The sequence below is a fragment of the Octodon degus genome, unplaced genomic scaffold (genome assembly GCF_000260255.1).
Source record: "Octodon degus isolate 3935 unplaced genomic scaffold, OctDeg1.0 scaffold00106, whole genome shotgun sequence".
Taxonomy (NCBI): domain Eukaryota; kingdom Metazoa; phylum Chordata; class Mammalia; order Rodentia; family Octodontidae; genus Octodon; species Octodon degus.
The window spans coordinates 7239966-7257820 of NW_004524682.1; the positions used below are offsets into that span (position 1 = coordinate 7239966).

Below are 17855 nucleotides of genomic sequence, written 5' to 3' on the forward strand. Positions count from 1 at the left end.
GGGATGATGTTCGTCATCCTCATAGGCTTCTCCATTATGTTGGCGTCGTCTTTCCTGATTTGGATCAAAGTCCACCAGTTCTACCTGATCCATTTCATCGGTCTCTTCTACTTCTTTCCTCTCAGATAAGAGTTTTTCCAGCAATGAGAGTTTATCAGGAGAGAGAGCCATTTTCAGGAAAGTTTACCTTAAATTCAATGATTAGACGACCCTTTTCATATGGTCTACGATAAATTGGCATGCCTTCATTTAGCACACACTTGATGTCTCCATGCTTGACAATCTGACCTGGATGAGAGGTGATGACTATCATTCAGTTATCAAGAGTGGATATTGGCTTTTGGAAGCCACACAGTGCTTCAACCAGCTGTATATCCATACACATGAAAAGATCTTCTCCTCGTCGAGTAAAAACAGCATGGTCCTTCTGATCTAACACAATGATAATATCTCCTGGCTCCAGCCCTGGTTCTTGGTCTCCTTCACCATGGAACATTATCTTCTGGCCATCTTTCATGCCTTTGTCAATATGAACTTCTAGAATCCTCTTTTCTCTAACTATCTTCCTTCCGTTGCAGCTCTTACATCTGTCTTTAGGTCTGATGCGTTCTCCATGGCCCTGGCACTCCATGCACACAGATTGAATTTGCTGAACCATTCCAGGTCCTATCTGATGAATCTTTATTTGCATCCCAGTACCTCGGCAGTTGGGACAGCACTCCACAAATCCTTTCTTACCACCTCGGCCTTCACATTTGTCACAAATCACATTCTTTTGCAGAGCCAATTTCCTTGTGGCACCATTATATAAATCTTCTAAGGTAACTGAGAGCTGATGCACCACATTTTTACCTCTCCTTTCTCTCTACATCCTTCCTCCTCCTCCAAAAAACATGTCAAAGATATCCATGGGGGATCCAAAACCTCCGCCTGCTCCACCCTCCTTAATTGCCTGTTCTCTTCCTTTGTCATACAATTCCCTTTTCTTGGCATCAGAGAGAACTTCATAAGCTTGAGAAATCTGTTTAAACTTTTCGCCTTCATTTGGATTCTTATCAGGATGGTACTTCAAAGCCAGTTTCCTATAAGCCTTTTTTAGTTCTTCTTGGGTAGCATTGGGTTTGACCCCCAAAACATCGTAATAAGTCGTTTGCTTCACCATTTTCTACAGGCGGTGAGCAGGCTAGGCCACAGTTGGGTAGACAGGAAGGAGCGGGTAGCCGTGTGCAGGTCGAGCAGCCACAGCTCCTCCACCTCTCAGCACGTTCTGGAAAGTTCCGTCCCAATTTCAGTTTTAAAACAAGTGCAAACTTCTTTTGCTAAAGGTGATATGAATGTCCATTCAGAAAGGTATCTCCAGGCCCCCCACCAGGAAGAGGATACTCTTATTAATCACCAGAGACAATTGTTAGCAATGGAGGAGGCACCAACTTTAGGCTGCATAACACTGTTAAGTCACCTTTCTATGGGCTGAATATTCCACTCCCCCAAAATTCATCTGCAGAAATCCCAGTCCTCCAGGAAAGGATACTAGAAAGTGAATCCTTTAGAAAGTGATTAAGCCATCAAAGCAAACTGTTCATGAAGGGGATACGTGTCCTTACAAATGATACTCAGTGGAATTCATTTCCACTTTCTCCAGGCAAGCCTAGAGAAGATAACCCCATAAACCAGCAGGCTGTCCATCCTCACACACAAAATGTGTTAGCGCTTAGCTCATTGGCTTTCCAGCTTCCAATACTATAAGAAATAAATATCTGTGCTTTCTAAGCAACCCAGTCTGTGATCAGCTGTTATAGCAACCTGCATGGACTAAGACAACGTTACCTCCACTCACTCACTCCACATATGTACCTTCAAGTGTACCTCCCTAGAAGCCTGAGCAACACCCCTTTCCTCTGTTATGCTACTACTTCCTAACTCATCATTCTACGAAAATGGCCCATAAGCCTCTCAGCTTAACTGATAGTTTGGGTCTTCATTTCTGTGAAGGTCTCTATATCCATAGACAATAAGCCTTTGTCCCTGTTAATCTTCCTTTTGTCAATTTAGTTTGGAGAATCCAGCTCAAGATTTAAGAAAGTACAAGTAAAAGCTATTGTCTTAGTTACTTTTCTCATTGCCGAGACAAAATGCCTGACACTCAAAGTTAACTGTGGATGGCGCTGGGAAGGTAGTTCTAAGTGCCTGCCTGGAAAGTACAAGGATCACATTTCAGTCCCATGTACTGTGTGCCATAACAGCCCTCAAGAGCAGACAGGATGGCACACACCTGTAATCCAAGCACTGGGGAAGCTGAGACAGGAAGATCACTGTGAGTGTAAACTGCACAGCAAGACCCTGTATCAAATAAATAATAAAATGAAATAATTTTTTTAAACAAAAAACAAAGTTAAGGGGAAAAAGGTTTACTTGGCTCACAGTTTGGAGAGATTTCAGTTGAAAATCATCTGGTTATAAGGTAAAGTTGCATGGCAGAGGGGATTGTAGTGGGCAAGTCATTCATGGTGGGCAGAAGGTCACAGAGCAAGCAAGGTGCCTTACTGGTTTCCTTCTGCCCCTTTCATACCCTGACTAGGCTACCCAGTGCAGAGCCAAAGCAATCAGTGGGTTGATTTAGTAACCTCACACCCTCAGTCCCAGCATCACACACTCTAGGTTTAGCCAAATCTGAAAAGTCCCACCTATGACCACATGAGGATTTGGGGGAAGATCTAGACACAAACCATAAAAGCTATTTTTCCTGCTTTACTTTGGTGTAAGTATGAACTTACACATACTAGATTAGAGATTCACCTGGCTGCTCCTAACCAAATCCTCCCTGCATGCAGGAGAAGAATGGAGACAGGTAATGACGAATAACCTCTAAGCACACAGTTTTTCATCTCTTTATTTTGTAGCTCAGTAACACAATTATTCTCCTTCCATAATGAAAATGCTGATTTTTATTTTTAAGGTAGTTTTCCTTACCATCCCAGAGTCCTTTGCAAATTGCTCCACAGTAGTATCATCAGATAAATTATCATGTAAAAAAGTGCATTTCTTAAGACAGAGGTCACATTTTTTTAAAGAACAAAATTATTTATCTTAGGAGATTAGAGAATATGATTATGGGGCAATATGGAAAAAGATATTTCTGTGAGGGACTTTTGAAAGTAACCAATTTTCTATATCCTTGTAGAGGATGAATAAGTTATCAAATCACACTGTAGCAATATTACAAAGCAGTTTTCAAACTATACCTTAATTTCAGAACACTGACATTGAATCAGAGTATTTCTTTCCAATATTAATCTAAAAGGAAGTAGTGTTTCTCGCCCAGAAAAATTTTTTTAAATCACTAGGCAGAAATATTTGTTTTAAAGCTAAGAAGATAATCAGATTCTTGTTTGAATACTTAAGCAAGCTGACTTGTGTATATTACTGTTATGATTATTGTTTTTGCCCAGGAGCTATCAAGATTCCAAGCATACCTGCTGAATGTTTTTCAAACATGTGTTATTACAAGGCTAGTTGAAAATATTTTAACTATGTTTGTAAAGATTTCATAGCAGCCAAAATAGAGCAGAGGAAACACATTCAAAAGAAATAAAATTGTAGAGAAAGAAAGAAGCAAGCAGTATGTCCTAACCTTCCAAACTACCTTAAGAAAATTTACTAAAATAAATATTCCACTTAGAAAATTCTCTAGCCGTATAAACTGCAACACTTTTGTTGCAAATGTGCCCTTTTTTGTTTGTTTAATGCCCACTGAGCAGGCCAAACTTGAACCTCCTAATTATCATGACAGTATTTTGAGAGATCTGTCAAAAGCTAATTCTTTATTTCTTTAATTTACCAAGTGGAATGTATAGTTATTAAAGTAATAATGGGAGCATTATAGAGAACACTGTGTGCGTGTGTGTGTGTGTGTGTGTGTGTGTGTGTGCGTGTGTTGAAAAGGAACTGTTCCCATTACCCTGTATTTTAACCCTAACTTTATGTGGGACGGATTAACACACTATCTCCCTGAGCTTCAGTTTCCAGCACTACTAATAACAATCACACCTACAGGGCTTAAATGTGGATCAAAACGAAGTACATTAGTTGTTCAATTACAAAGCTATAGATGGACAGATGAAGGGTGACAGAGAGAAAGAGAGATAAACAGGCAGACAATGAAGAGTGATACAATACTATAGGAACACAACTTGTACTCTCAGAAATGTCTGATCAGCAGGAGACCAAAATAGATGAGCAAATTATGCCCACACTTGAAAGATTAGAACTTCCATAAACCAGTACACAGGCACACTTCTCTTCATTCCTGCCTTCTTCTGAGCCATTCTGGTCTTAGTTCCATGATCTAACTTGCGGTCAGGAAATAATTATTAAATCAGTCAGCACAGCTACGTACAAGGAAGACCAGCTATAGAGTTTGTGAAATCCAGCACAGAATGAAACGATGTTGAACTTAATAGGAACTTCAGGCTGGTGACAGCCAAGCACTCAGCAGGCACGGGGCCCTTCTGAGAACAGACCCGAGGGACTGCACCATCACATCCCATGAAATCAATCCAGATATGAGCAAGAAACTGATGCTTACTTCAGCAGAAGTAATTGCATTTCCAAGAAGGCTGGCAGACAAGGCTGAAAGCATCACAGAAAAACCAACACCCCAAATTATAGCCCTGTACTGATTTGTTGATGATATTGTGGAAGAAATGCTTCATGTTATGTAGGTGATGTTGCAGCCTCCATAAACATAAAATGGAGTTTTATTGCAACCACTGTAAATGCCAAATACAAGATTCTCAATAGTCCCAGTATTTATGTGGGTCATCAGCTCCAGATTTAGTTTCTAACGTAGAAATACCAAATTATTCCAGCCTAGGCCACCTGTCTGTGCTTTGAGAAGCAGGGAACACCAGAAAAGCCAGGAAAGGGAATTTTTCTCATGTTGAGGAAGGTGAACCAGCCAGTCATAGCTAGTAGGGAATTCCCTGAAAGTGTGAACCAGGGGCCACAGGTTAGGCAGCCAATAAAGAAGATAGAAGTTCACTGAAAACTACATTAAGGGGTAGGGAGACAGCTCAGTGGTCTAACAGCCTGCCTGGCAAGCTCAAAGACTGGGTTCAATCCCCAATATCACACCATGCCAAGCCCATGCTGAGCCCGCCAGCGAGACTGGGTGTGGTGGCACATGCCTGTAACCACAGCGCTGGAGAGGCTGAGACAGGAGGAGGATCACTATGAGTCCAAGCTGCATAGCAAGACCCTGTACCAAATAAATGAAAAGATTTAAAAAAAAAAAACAAAAAAAAAAAAACCAAAAAAAAAAACCCTAAAACCATATGTTCAGGCAAATATCAAAGTTATGAAGTTTAGTATTCTTATTTGTTTTAACCCCAAAACTCAAGCTTATCTTGTCAAGAATACGCTGACAGTAATAGATAGACATGTGTAATATATGAAATACACAGGCACTCTCCTTCTTTCCACTAGAAACCATCTTGAGCGGCCGGGGAGACGGCTCAGTAGAGTAAGTGCTTGCCTGGCAAGCGTAAGGGCCGGAGTTCAATACTTGGTTCCACCAAAAAAAAAAAAAAAAAAAAATCTTGAGACCTCCGGATTGGTTGTAAACCTTTTCTCAGGAAGAAGAATGGTCTTAGTCCCTTTCTCCTGACTAAAATCCTCATTTGCCAGTGGTAGCAATAGTGCATTCTTACGCACTCTCTGTTTGCTTCTTGCGAATTAGCGTCTCTCGCTGTAATCACGTGGTTCTGCGGGGGCCACAAACCCCCTTCCCACGCGCCTTTCCCTGGCCTCAGTGGTCTGGTCTGGATATCCTAATTGCTATTTTTTTTTTTTTTTCTGTATTTGGTACAGAGCCTCACTACGCAGCTCCGTCTCAGGGTGATCCTCTTCTTCTCAGCGTCCCCAGCGCTGGATATCCAAACTTTAATGGCTACAGCACTTACTGAGGGAATCTCCTAGCGTGTAGAGTCTGTACTTTCAACAAGCTCTAGGATGATGCAAACACGGCTCATTGGCAGAGGACCCTTGGAGTAGAGGAGACGGAAGAGCCCCCGGGGTCTAGGGTTACCCACTGTCTCCAAACCCTCCCAGCTGCTTGACGCACAGAAAATGAAGCAATGGAAAGCAGAAGTGAGGACAGAAATCACTCTAACGCTGCTGAATCTTCGACCTAGCTGTCCCTGGTGCCTCCTCACTCCAGCTACACAGGGCCATAAATCCATGTTTTGTTTCAATAAGTCTGAGTAGGACTTCTTCATTTGTAGCCAAATGTAAATTTTATTTCAATATAATCTCAGTGCCCAAACAGTTCTAAATGTAAATATTTCTTTATCTCCTACATTTGCAAACTTCTTTTGGCAATTATGAATTGTGACTCATAATTATAAGATATAGCTAGGAACAAAAGCATGATTTCCAAATTATTAGGTGCATTTTGAAATTCAATTATTTTTTCTCTTACATTAGTCATGATGTAGGTAAACCCAAAAGTTTCTCTTTTAAGTTTTTTTCTTGGAACCACTGAGTACAAAAGAATGGTGCTCATTAGAAATTTTGTCCCTCCTCTTCTGGCTTTCTGTGTTTGTTGACCTCCCACTAGAAGACTCAAGCTCTGGAACTGAGAAGAGCCTCAGTCTGGTTCTCATCTACTGTGAGATACAGGGGGCCTGCCAGTTAGCTCAGTTGTTTAAGCACCTGCTCATGCAAATGCAGTCAAGTGCAGGATACCTCCGTTCGATCCCAACCTCCACCTACCTTAGCAGACCTGCCCTTAAGGCAGCTTGAGCCAGCCTCCCCCCAAAAAATCCTTCCCTACTGTGAGGTACAGGCACTTGTTGGGTTGGACAAGTAGTGACAATGACATGTGGTTGGGTCTCTGGTCCTATGATTCCGTCAAACATACAAACTACACTCATTCAAAAGAGTGAAAGCTAAATAAATGTTTTTAATTAATAATATAGATAAGCTGAGATCATTTTGCATTTGTAAAACTAGGCTTTGCCTTACCTGCATTGTTGACTAAATCAGTCCTCTATCCATCCAAATGGTTAATCACCCTTGGAGATGGGTGGTAGTTCTGGGTCCAAGGCAAAGTAAACACTTGGGGAAAGCTTCCTGGGGGAAAACGCCTTATTGTTCTTAGAGGTGGCAATGTCACAGTCCTCCCAGACAAATGGAAAAGAGAATCTCTTTACAAGTACAACTGGTGATTAGCAAATTTACAAAACATACCTGTTACCCTTGTGCTACAGCCATTTGTTTTTAGTCCAAGCAACAGTTCATTAAAACCTCTATTTTGTCAGAGGAAAATAATTTAAGACAGCAAAACTACTTCATCAGACCCCCACACACACCTCCTGGCCTTTCTCTGTTTCTTCCTCTTGCACCTTGAGCCCTGAGAGGAGCTCTGCCAGGGTCCCCCCAACACCCTGCTGTCGTCCTGCCACCCTTGAAGCCACCCCATAGCTGCTTGCCCTTCTAAATCCTGCCCCATTCCTCCCAACCACTCTCTACCATTAAGGATTTTAAACAGTCTTTTAAATTCTTGTTTACTAGATGGATGAGAAAGCTAGAAGATGCTGTATTAGATTTAATAATATGAGGGGCATTTTAGGCTTGTAAATTTTCTGTGTAATGTCGATGGAATTTGCCTCAAGAAAACTTTCTGCTGCGTTGAATGAGACTATTTATATGTTAACCTGGGGGGGGGGGAGTTTTTCCTGTATAAAGTTACCCAATGCTGCTGAGTTTGTCCTAAAAAGTCACTGGTACAGTACTTGCACCCAACACACTACAAAGGCAAAGCTGTGACCAAGGGTTTAACTTTATCAGTGAAATGAATAACAGATTAAGTACCTCTTAAGCATTTAAATTCTAACATAAAGGAACTGTTCGTTTCTCTGGCCAGAGAATTATATCAACAACCACCACTAGGGGGTGCTTCGCCTCTTCTTATTTGCAGTAAGCACAATGCTAAACTGAAATCGCACACACTGCCTTCGCAGGTCCATGAGCTGATGTTTGCGTTTATCGATACGTGGGAGATAATAGCTTCTCAAATGTTATATTGACCCTCATCTACTTGATAGCTATAAAACAATAATTTTCATGTTTATTTAATTCCCATCAATTTACACTAATCACTTTTATTGCTGGAGATTAACTCAACAAGAAATTTTTTTTGTAATCTTCAATAGCTCTATTGGGATGATAAGAAAAATAAGTGTTCAGTGCCAAAACTAACAAACATTTTTCATTCCAGAAAGTTATTATTGTATATACGTTAAAACTGAACTAAAAATAGAAATATAACAACTACCTTCATGAATAATGAGGTTTCCACACTTTGTATGTGGTACACTCACAGCATGATACGTTTAGGGCCTCGGTAACCTTTTCACATTTTTCTGAATAGAATTCCACCCAGAAGAATATCCCAAGCTCTGCTTTTTAAGGAATTCGAAGTATTTAGGTAGTAGTAAGTCAATAGCTCTTCGAAAACAGTAGACACATATATGGAAAAACATTTTCATTTCATTGTCGCACACTGAGTGTGTGCGCTTTCTCATTAGTTCCAAGCATTAGTACCCAAGAACTGTTGGTCACCTCACAGCTGCTGCAGCTTGGGAATCTGGGGGCTTCAGCTGAGTGGCTGTAGTTTGAACTCTCCCAGGTACAGCCAAGAGCGTGGTAGGAGGGCAGGGCCAGCCGCCTTCACTGAGACAGAGAGCCCCATCCTAAGATGGATCTCTCACACGGCTGGGGAGCAGGATGTGCTAGTTCCCAGGTGGCAGCTGGTAGGGGGCTCAAATCCTTGCCTCATGGGCATCTCCAGCGAGCTGCTTAAGGGTCTTCACAACATGACACCTGGCTTCCCCAAAAGGAAGTAGTCCTAGGGAAGCAGAAAGCTGGAGATTATAGTGCCTGTCACGATTTTGGCTGGAGTGTCTCACACCAAAATTTCTGCCATGTTTTGTTTTTAAAAAACTAGTTAGTAACTATCCAGGCATGGTGGCTCAATCCTATAATCCCAGCCCACACCCGGGAGGCTGAAGCAGGAGGATTACTGTGAGTTCAAGGCCAGCCTGACCTACATAGTGAGTTCAAGGCCAGCCTGACCTACATAGTTCCATCCAGTCCAAAAAAAAAAAAAATCTACTACTAAGTTCAGCCCCTAATTTAAGAAGAGCACAATTAAGCTCTATTTCTTAAAGGGAAGATCATCATAGAATTTTGGACCATTACATCTTACATTAACACCATCGCAAAGAAAATATGTGATATTTGCACAATGAATTGATATTTGGCCATAAAAGAAAAAATAAAGTCTGTCATTTTCAGGAAAATTGGTGGACCAGGAGGACATCATATTAAATGAAATAAGGACAAGTATCACATTTTCTCCCACATACAGAAATTTTTGAAAAACAAAGAGACAGGGAGGACTTGAAAGTAGAACGGATATCATTTAGAGCTAGGCAGAGGGTGGGTGGGTGGAAAATGTATGGATAGAAAGCTCAGTACCACCATGAATCCCATTAATTTATACACTTAATATGTTATGTTATAAAAATAAATGAGCAAAATCATCACACACACTGTGAGATCCACGAACCTGTCAGCCACTAGATGTCCAAACTCTGAATCAGACTGACTACAGCCCCACTTCCTGTTCTGCATTTACTTTCTTGTGGTTTCTGTTTTTCAGCACTGTAACCACAAAAAACCAGCCCCACAGGTATGTCTTCTAGAAAAGCAATGTACCACAAGCTGAGGGTGAAACTCATTACCTCACTTTGTGGGGGCCAGCAGATGTTTCTGTTTTCCCCTCATATATGTTCCTGTGTCGCTTGGCCTCCAGGAGTTACTCTCCTGGGGGTGCCTCAGCGCACAGGTTAGAAATAGCCTTCATGGTCTTTTCCTCAGAGATAAAGATGAAGGTTGAAAATATGTTTAAAGAAGCCCCCAGAATACCTCAAAAATTTTTCAATCATTTCTACTTCAAGGAAATTCTGAAAGAAAGAGTTTATTTCTATGTATCTAAAGTATAGAAGTAAAATGAAAATTGTATGTCTTCAGAATCGCTTATTTAATATAAAACCATTTTAAGGCAGAAACTTTCCTAGTGTCTATTTTCACCAAATAGCATCCAAATATAAAGAAAAAAAAAATCCTAAAAAGAAAAACATTACAATTTGATAGTTCAATTCGAGGAAAAGAACTCAGGTTTCAATTCTGATGCTGAAAAAAAAGAGAGAAGAGAAAAGATTAATAGTCAATAAACATTGCTTCTATTTATATTTAAAAATCTTCCCTGTGTGTTCCTTGTCTAATACACTGTTAGTGTGCACAGAATCTCAGAGGAGTGATTACATCAGACACCTACTTCCTCATACTTGGGGAGTTAATCATAAATAAAAAGAAAACACAAATAATGAAAGGCTTTCTCCCAACCACACATTTCTTTTGCCCTTTCCTGAAACCTCCCTTAAGTAACAAAAACTGATGATAAAGCGTCTTGTCTCACAAAAGCCCAAGGAGCAGAAGATGGCTCAAGTCCACAAACTGCCAGAAAATGGAATGTTAAAGACCTAGCCGGACATGACTCTGGTTTTATCTTACTTTGCCCTGCACTAATCACTTTTATTGCTGGAGATTAACTCAACAAGAAATTTTTTTGTAATCTTAGATAGCTAAATGGCCACCACCACCACCACCACAATAACAGCGACAATGAGCCACCTAGAAGCGAGGTGACTCATGGCGCAAGAACAAATACGATTCCATGGAGAGGGGACCCCCCAAAGCACTAGAGCTGCAAATAGGACTAAAAACTGGAAAATCTGTTCAAGTCTGAAAAGACTGACTAGACTTTTGTTCCGTTCCACAGTCCAGCAGGTAGGTGGCTGCATATCAGTGATGACACATTTCCTCCTGATAACAGAGATGACCAATGAGTCCATTTTCCAAAGAGTGAGGTCTCCAATCCCACTCCTGGGCCCCGCGAAGAGTCAGGCTTCTACTCCACCATGTGAGACAGTGGAAAAGGCCTTGGGAAATCCTGGCCCCATCAAAATTGATAGCCACAACCAGACAGCCAGCACTTCACAGTAAGCCTGACCCTTGAAAAGAATCACAGGCACCAGCTTTCAATCAGTATTTTAGTGCCTTTCCTCTTTCTAGAACTGATTTATTTTTGAAATAACATAAAAATGTCCATGTTAGAACAAAGAACTAAATCCTTTTCACTTACATTCCCAAAATGGTAATATTTTTCTAAACAGGCACGATCTCCACTCTTTTTCATTCTCTCTACCTCTGTGGGGGGGGTGGGCACATACCCAAGATCATTAGTTGTATCTCAGTCTTCTAGAAGAAAGCTTTGGATATGGTGAGGCATTATTGCTAAATAACTCCTTGTGTATTTTCCCAGAATGAAACTTTATCCCATCAAAGTGTTGTCAAATGCCCAGTTGCATCTTTTTCCTTTGTGTCACAAGCTTAAACCAATAGCTATGTGTTGCATTGGGTTCTTCTGTCTCCTCAGACCATTTGAACCCAAAACATATTTCTCATTCTCTAATGTTTGCTATTGCTTAGATCAGGAATGTCCCCCAAATGTCCATGTGTCAAAGTCTTACTCCTCAGTCTGTGAATCTGACAGGAGGCAGTGAAAGCCTTAGCAAGTGGGACTTAATGGAAAGAAGTCAGGTCATTGGGGTGTTGTGGAGGAGATACTGGGGTCCAGCCCCTGGCTCCCTCGCTTTGCTTCTGGTCTACCATGAACAAGTCTCTGCTTCTATGTATTCCATCGGTGAGGTACTGAGCTGCCACAGGCCCAGAGTAACAGGGCAAATTGACCACAGACTGAAACCACTGAAAGTATTAACCAAAATAAATCTTTTTTTTCATTCTAAGTTGTTTACTTCAGGTATTTGCCACAGCAAAGAGTTAGCTCAAAACACTCTAAGAGACAGTCTTCACATTGAATATGACTCTCATGTTTTTCTCGGCACTGAATACTGGACACATTTTCCAAACAGGAAGATCATGGAAATCATATTAATCATGCTGTACTTTTCCCAATGCACATATCAGGAGGTGGAAAGAAAGGAGACAAAGAGAGACAGAAAGAGAGAGAGACAAAGAGAGTGTGAATAAGTATTAAGCTTTAAAACAATTTAAAGTTCAAGAAAGAAACTAAAGCCATAACTTACTGTAATCAACAAGGAAGGACTAGAGATTTTACCCCATTCACCAACCAAGGTAGGCTATCTGGTTCCATAAATTCTGGTGAATGACATGAGACTCCTGAGCTAGAGACAAATAATTTTATCACTCAAAGAACAGTAAGTAATATAGCATTTATAATCATCCTGGTTCTCTTTGCTCTTCAAGTACCACAAGGGTGGCAGAAAGTAAATAGGAGGGAGGCTGTATGCACAATGGCCTTGTGTCACGTCTATGGGATGCTAAGTTTGGGAGGCTCCATCCTTGCATAATGAGCTGGAAGCACATCCACACAACTTTTGCCCAAGAAGGAGACAGTAGCACACCTGACAGTAAATGTACCTTCCTTGAAGCTGTCCCCACCTTCCCAGGCTGTTTAGTATGCAGACAGGTGTTCCTTGTCTCAGGATGCTGTCATATTCTAATAGCCTACCATAAGCTGAAAATACTGTTAGTTGAAAATGTATGAAATACACTCAACCTACTGAACATCCTAACTCAGCAATGCAGTATACCATAGAGAGTCTGTTGTTTTCCCTCATCACTTGGCTGACTGGAAGCTGAGGCAAGCTGCTTCTGCCTGGCATCGAGAGAGTCACTACATACACAGGTAACCAGGGGAGACAAACAAAACTAAATACAGTTTCTACTGAATGTGTATCACCCTCTTCTCATCATAAAGTCATAATACCCTAAGGCGCTGGGTACCTTCTGTGTTTGTACCCTTGGAACAACAGTCAAAGCAAAACCTATTACTGCCTCTGCTCAAAAAATGTGTAGAGATGCATAAGGCATAAGAGATACTAAATTCTATATTCCACAGTAAGAATAATGAGAAAATATCTAAAGCAGAATATCAAGAAAGAAGCAAGAATATGCTCTGTTAGAGATATACAACAAGGGCTGGCCAGATAGCTCAGCGAACTAAAGTGCCTCCTTAGGCAGGCTCAGCAACTAGGGTTCAATCCCCAGCATGCTGTTCCAGCCCTGCCCCTGGGGCATGCTGAGACAGCAACCAAGACTGGGCATTGTGATGCATGCCTGTAATCCCAGCACTTGGGAGGCTGAAAACAGGAGGATCACTTCAAGTCTGATCTGTGTAGTGAGACCCTGTAGACACTGCACTAAATACATAAAAAAGATATAGCGAAATAACTGAAAAGTGCTGTGTGTAGTATGACCTCATGAGATAGAAAAGTTGAATTGAACAATTTATATTTTTATCATAAACTAGCTGCAATTTGAAAGTGTATACATGATTACTTTTAGAAAATTAAAATGTAGATTTAGTGAAGATAGAAAAATTTGGGGCCAGAGAGATGGCTCAGTAGAACAAGTGCTTCCCTGGCAAGCAAAAGGGCCTGAGTTCAATCCCTGGTTATGCCAAAAAAAAAAAAAAAAAAAAAAGGATTTGCAGAGAAGAAAAAGTGAGGAGCAGGATAGAGGAAGTAAAAGTAGTCAAGATTCAATATTCATATGTGCTAGGGGCTGGTGAGATGGCTCAGTGGTCTAAAGCACCTACTTAGAACAAGCTAAGCTAAGCAAAGCACGGGGACTGTGGTTCAATCCCCCAGCACCACATGCCAGCCAGCCTAGCCCCCTGGTGGGCTGAGCTGGCCACACACAGACACAAAATAAATAAATAAATAAGTATTAAAAAAAAATTCATATGTACTAACACCCTAACAACATAATTATTATATATTTCAAACATATATTAACAATAAAAAAGTAAGAAAAGAATATAATCAGGCGCAATGTCTCATAGCTGTCATTTCTACTACCGGGAGGCTGAGGAGCAAAGTTCAACTGAGCCCAGGAGTTCAAGACCAGCCTAAGAAGAAATAAAATAAAATTTAGAGAATGAGAGAAAAAGATCCTGAAGCACAATAGTTGTGTTACAAACACTAGATTATGGTTTTATAAAATTTAATTCCCTTGACAAATGTCTCAGGGTCTAGTGGGAATACAGATGCCTCAGTATTTAAAAGGTTGGCTTTCAAAAAATGCTTATAAATCCAGCCTCCTTATCTTAAAAATAAAAATAGCTATTCAGTGGAGATCCACAAGCCACCACCCTGGGCCTGGTAGGTAGGATTGGGTGTCCACGGCAGCACTCGGTGAGTTCAGCAACTCCATTTGTTTCTCAAAGAACACCTGGAGAGAGATGATGACCTCATTGTTGGTGCAGTGTCTGTCGCAGTCTCTCCCAGCTGCTGTAGACTGTGTCCATGACAGAGGAAGCCAGCCTTTGTGCCACCTTCCAGGCTGTAACTCTCAGGCTCCAGTGATCTATGCCAAACTACATGGAGGGGAGCAGTGGTAAAGGTTGAGGTACTGAGCAAGGCTAATGTACTTCAGTTTTATAAAATATTATATATTAGTAGAATAGTTCTGCAATTACATAAATTGAAAAAGTGTAGCCTGTTGTTTATAAGTATGGTACGATATTATCTTGGTCAAAATTTAGTAAGTCAACGTGGGCATTCCTATATAAGCACAAATATTTGCATCTCCAAAGAAAATATTTGCTAAGAAATATTTTGGAGCTGTTAAAATTTAAATTTCTGATGAATGGAATTAGGGAATGGTAAGTTGGATTGGTGACTCTCCCTTTTTGCCTGATACATTTCCATTTATTTTATTTTTCTGTTTTAGTACAATGAACTCACATGTAGGGTAAAAGGTTAAATGAGATAACACAAGACCTGCCTTCCTCATTCTTTATAAGGGCCACATAGTTACCATAAATTACTCAACACTATACCATTTACTTTCTGTTTTTCCCTACTATAAGTATTTTCCATCTCTTCTCTACACTTTTGCAAGTTACGTGAGTATGTACAAGTGTGTTTTTTTTTTTTTAGGTGAAGATTGCAATGGGTTAAATCAATGAGGATCTTGTTATTTTTCTATTGGGAAAAGCTGGCAGGGACCTTTAGCTCTTTGAGCATCACTTGGTGTCTCAAATACAGATCCTTCAGTCTGCTAATTTTGTACACAGCTGATGTGTTTCCACCCTAACCGTATCTTGTGCTCAACAGGCCCCATCTTGGCAAGTTCCACTTATCAAGAAAAACTGTGAAAACCTCCTAGTCATAAACAGCTTGCAGCTGTATCAACAAGGCTTGCTATAAAGGACTGAACTCAACTCTGCTTTGGGTTAGTGCCTCCCTGCATGGAATATGGCTGGCCAGCTGCCGGGCCAGCTAATAAAGGTTCACTAAATTCTAATCAGTCTTGATTTGATTCAAACCCAGTACAAAGAAAAGCTCTACCAAGTGTCCTCTGTAAATGGACATGAAGCAGCTTCATATGACTCACCCACACAGTCTTTTTGGATTCTTGTAAGGTTGGTAGGATTATCTTTGACTGAACAACAAGAATGAGTTCTCAGAACCCATGAACCAAATTAAACCTGACTTCCTTTAGACTGTGGGTGTCAGGTATTAGGCCCCAGCAACAGGAAAGCTGTCTGCTATAACCTGAGAAAAGAAAAAGAGGCTCTACAAGATGCACAGGACCCAAACAGTCAGTTCCACCTCCCGGTATCTGTTCTTTCACTACTGAGTCAGGACCTCGTTAAGTCACAGGCAGGTTTGTTTTATTTTGTTTTTCTGGCAACATTGCCAGATCAAAAGGCAGACAAGGCTAGCTGGTTTGAGAAGTGTCTCAACTCTTAAGAGATGGCATGATAATGGTGACTCACCTGTGTCCCTTTGCAGCAAAATGAGAGCAAAAAGGTAATGCAGAAAAAAAAAAAAAAGACATAGAAAGTGAGGGATATGATTCCCCAAATACACATAAATTAGCAGATTACAATGAGGTATTCCTGTGAGAAGGAGTCCCAGGATGGCCTCACTTGTCTACATGGGGATAGATGAAAGCAGTTCCAGATGGGCTTGATCAAAAGACTTGGGGAAAAATATTCTTCTGGAATGACATAATTGTTTTAGTAGCCTCAGGTAATGCACAGACATTATGATGAGTAGCATCCTTTTCCAAACTGGGATACTGTGATATTATTCAGAACATGATTATGTGCCATACCAAACCAACAGGTATGAATTGGCATGAAGTCACAGTTTACTAAACAAGAGAGTATTTATGGAAGAAGAAAATCATCATAATTTACTACCTGGCCACCTGTAAATGAATGTAATAAGAATATGACCACTGGGCCAGCCAGATAGTTCGGTGGACTACAGTGCCTACTCAGGCAGGCACAGGGACCAGCATTTGATCCCTGGTGTGCCATGCCAGCCCTACCCCCAGGGCGTGCGGAGACATGATTGAGACTGGGCATGGTGGTATGTGCCTGTAATCCCAGTACTTGGGAGGCTGAAAGTAGGAGGATCACTATGAGTTTGATCTGTATAGTAAGACCCTGCAGTACCTGTACTAAAATATATTTAAAAAAATAAGAAAGAATATGACCAATGACTATTTATCGAAGCAAAATTACAATATAACCATAGTGGAAAGATGAATGGGTGGTGAGGGTAAACAGGTATGGTAAAGATGGAATAGGAAAAAACAAAGTTCTCATCTTCTACAGTAACAAACTGGTGGACAATGTATAAAACTAAAAAATTAAGAAGTGGCTAGACAAGCATCTTATTTCAGACAAAAAGGCAAACTCAAAATTTCATTTTATTTTTTTTAAGGCTGGGCTCCTCTATGTAGTTCAGGCTGGCCTTGAATTCACGCTGTAGCACAGGCTAAACTCAAACTGGTAACGATCCTCCTGCCCATACTTCCCAAGTGCTGGGATTATAGGCACACACTTCCACATCCAGAATCAGTGTTTATTTGTTGGCTATGTTCTTGTGGTCATCACGATATGATCCTAGGAGATACCACTTTTAAGAAAGCCATCATGTCTAAATCTAATTTGGTTTTCAGAAATTTTAACCAATATGTCCTAAATGAACCTAAAGAAAATAGCTGCTACCTTCTCAGCATTGACTCAGCTCCTTTGGGTTTTAGACAAAGGGCATGGTGGTGTTCCCCATCAGTGATGCGTTTGTGCAGATCACTGTGTGGAGGCTCACAGAGGTGGCCCCCTCATAGATGTGCACCCTCTTGGGTACCATTCACTTATAAAGCCATGAAAATTTGATAGTCACAACGAACCTCAATTTGCACAAATTCCCATCAAGCACTCTTTAAAAAAAAATAGGACTTCACTATCAAATACTTATTAATTCAACTCAAATACTTGAACTTATAAACAGAGAAGCAACCTAACTGAACAAGGGCTCCTCTGCCAGGAGCAGGCTCTTCAGAGGCTGCCACCCTGCTCTGACCACACAGTGGAACCTGCAAGGCAGGACAGACGGAGCAGACCCACCTGGCACTGAGTGCTTGCTCTGCGAGTGCCTAGCTGTGCAATTACTGAGATATTTAACCATTCTAAAGCTCAATCTCCTCCCTGAAAATAAAGAAGTTAAAGCTTTCTTTACATAGCTTCAATACAGTAATACCCAACATGTGTAGGACTCAACAAATACTAGGATTCCCTTCCCTCTTATTTCTTTGGGTCTGCGGAAAGAGTGTGCAAGTATCAGGCGTGCTTTTCCTCTTTGTGGCCATGCCTGCATACTAAC

The 17855-nt window shown here is 40.9% G+C and overlaps 1 pseudogene; it reads right to left on the minus strand.

Annotated features, from left to right (window-relative positions):
* On the minus strand, window positions 1–1162 carry LOC101587475 (annotated as a pseudogene).
* Window positions 1163–17855: the final 16693 nt, after the last annotated feature.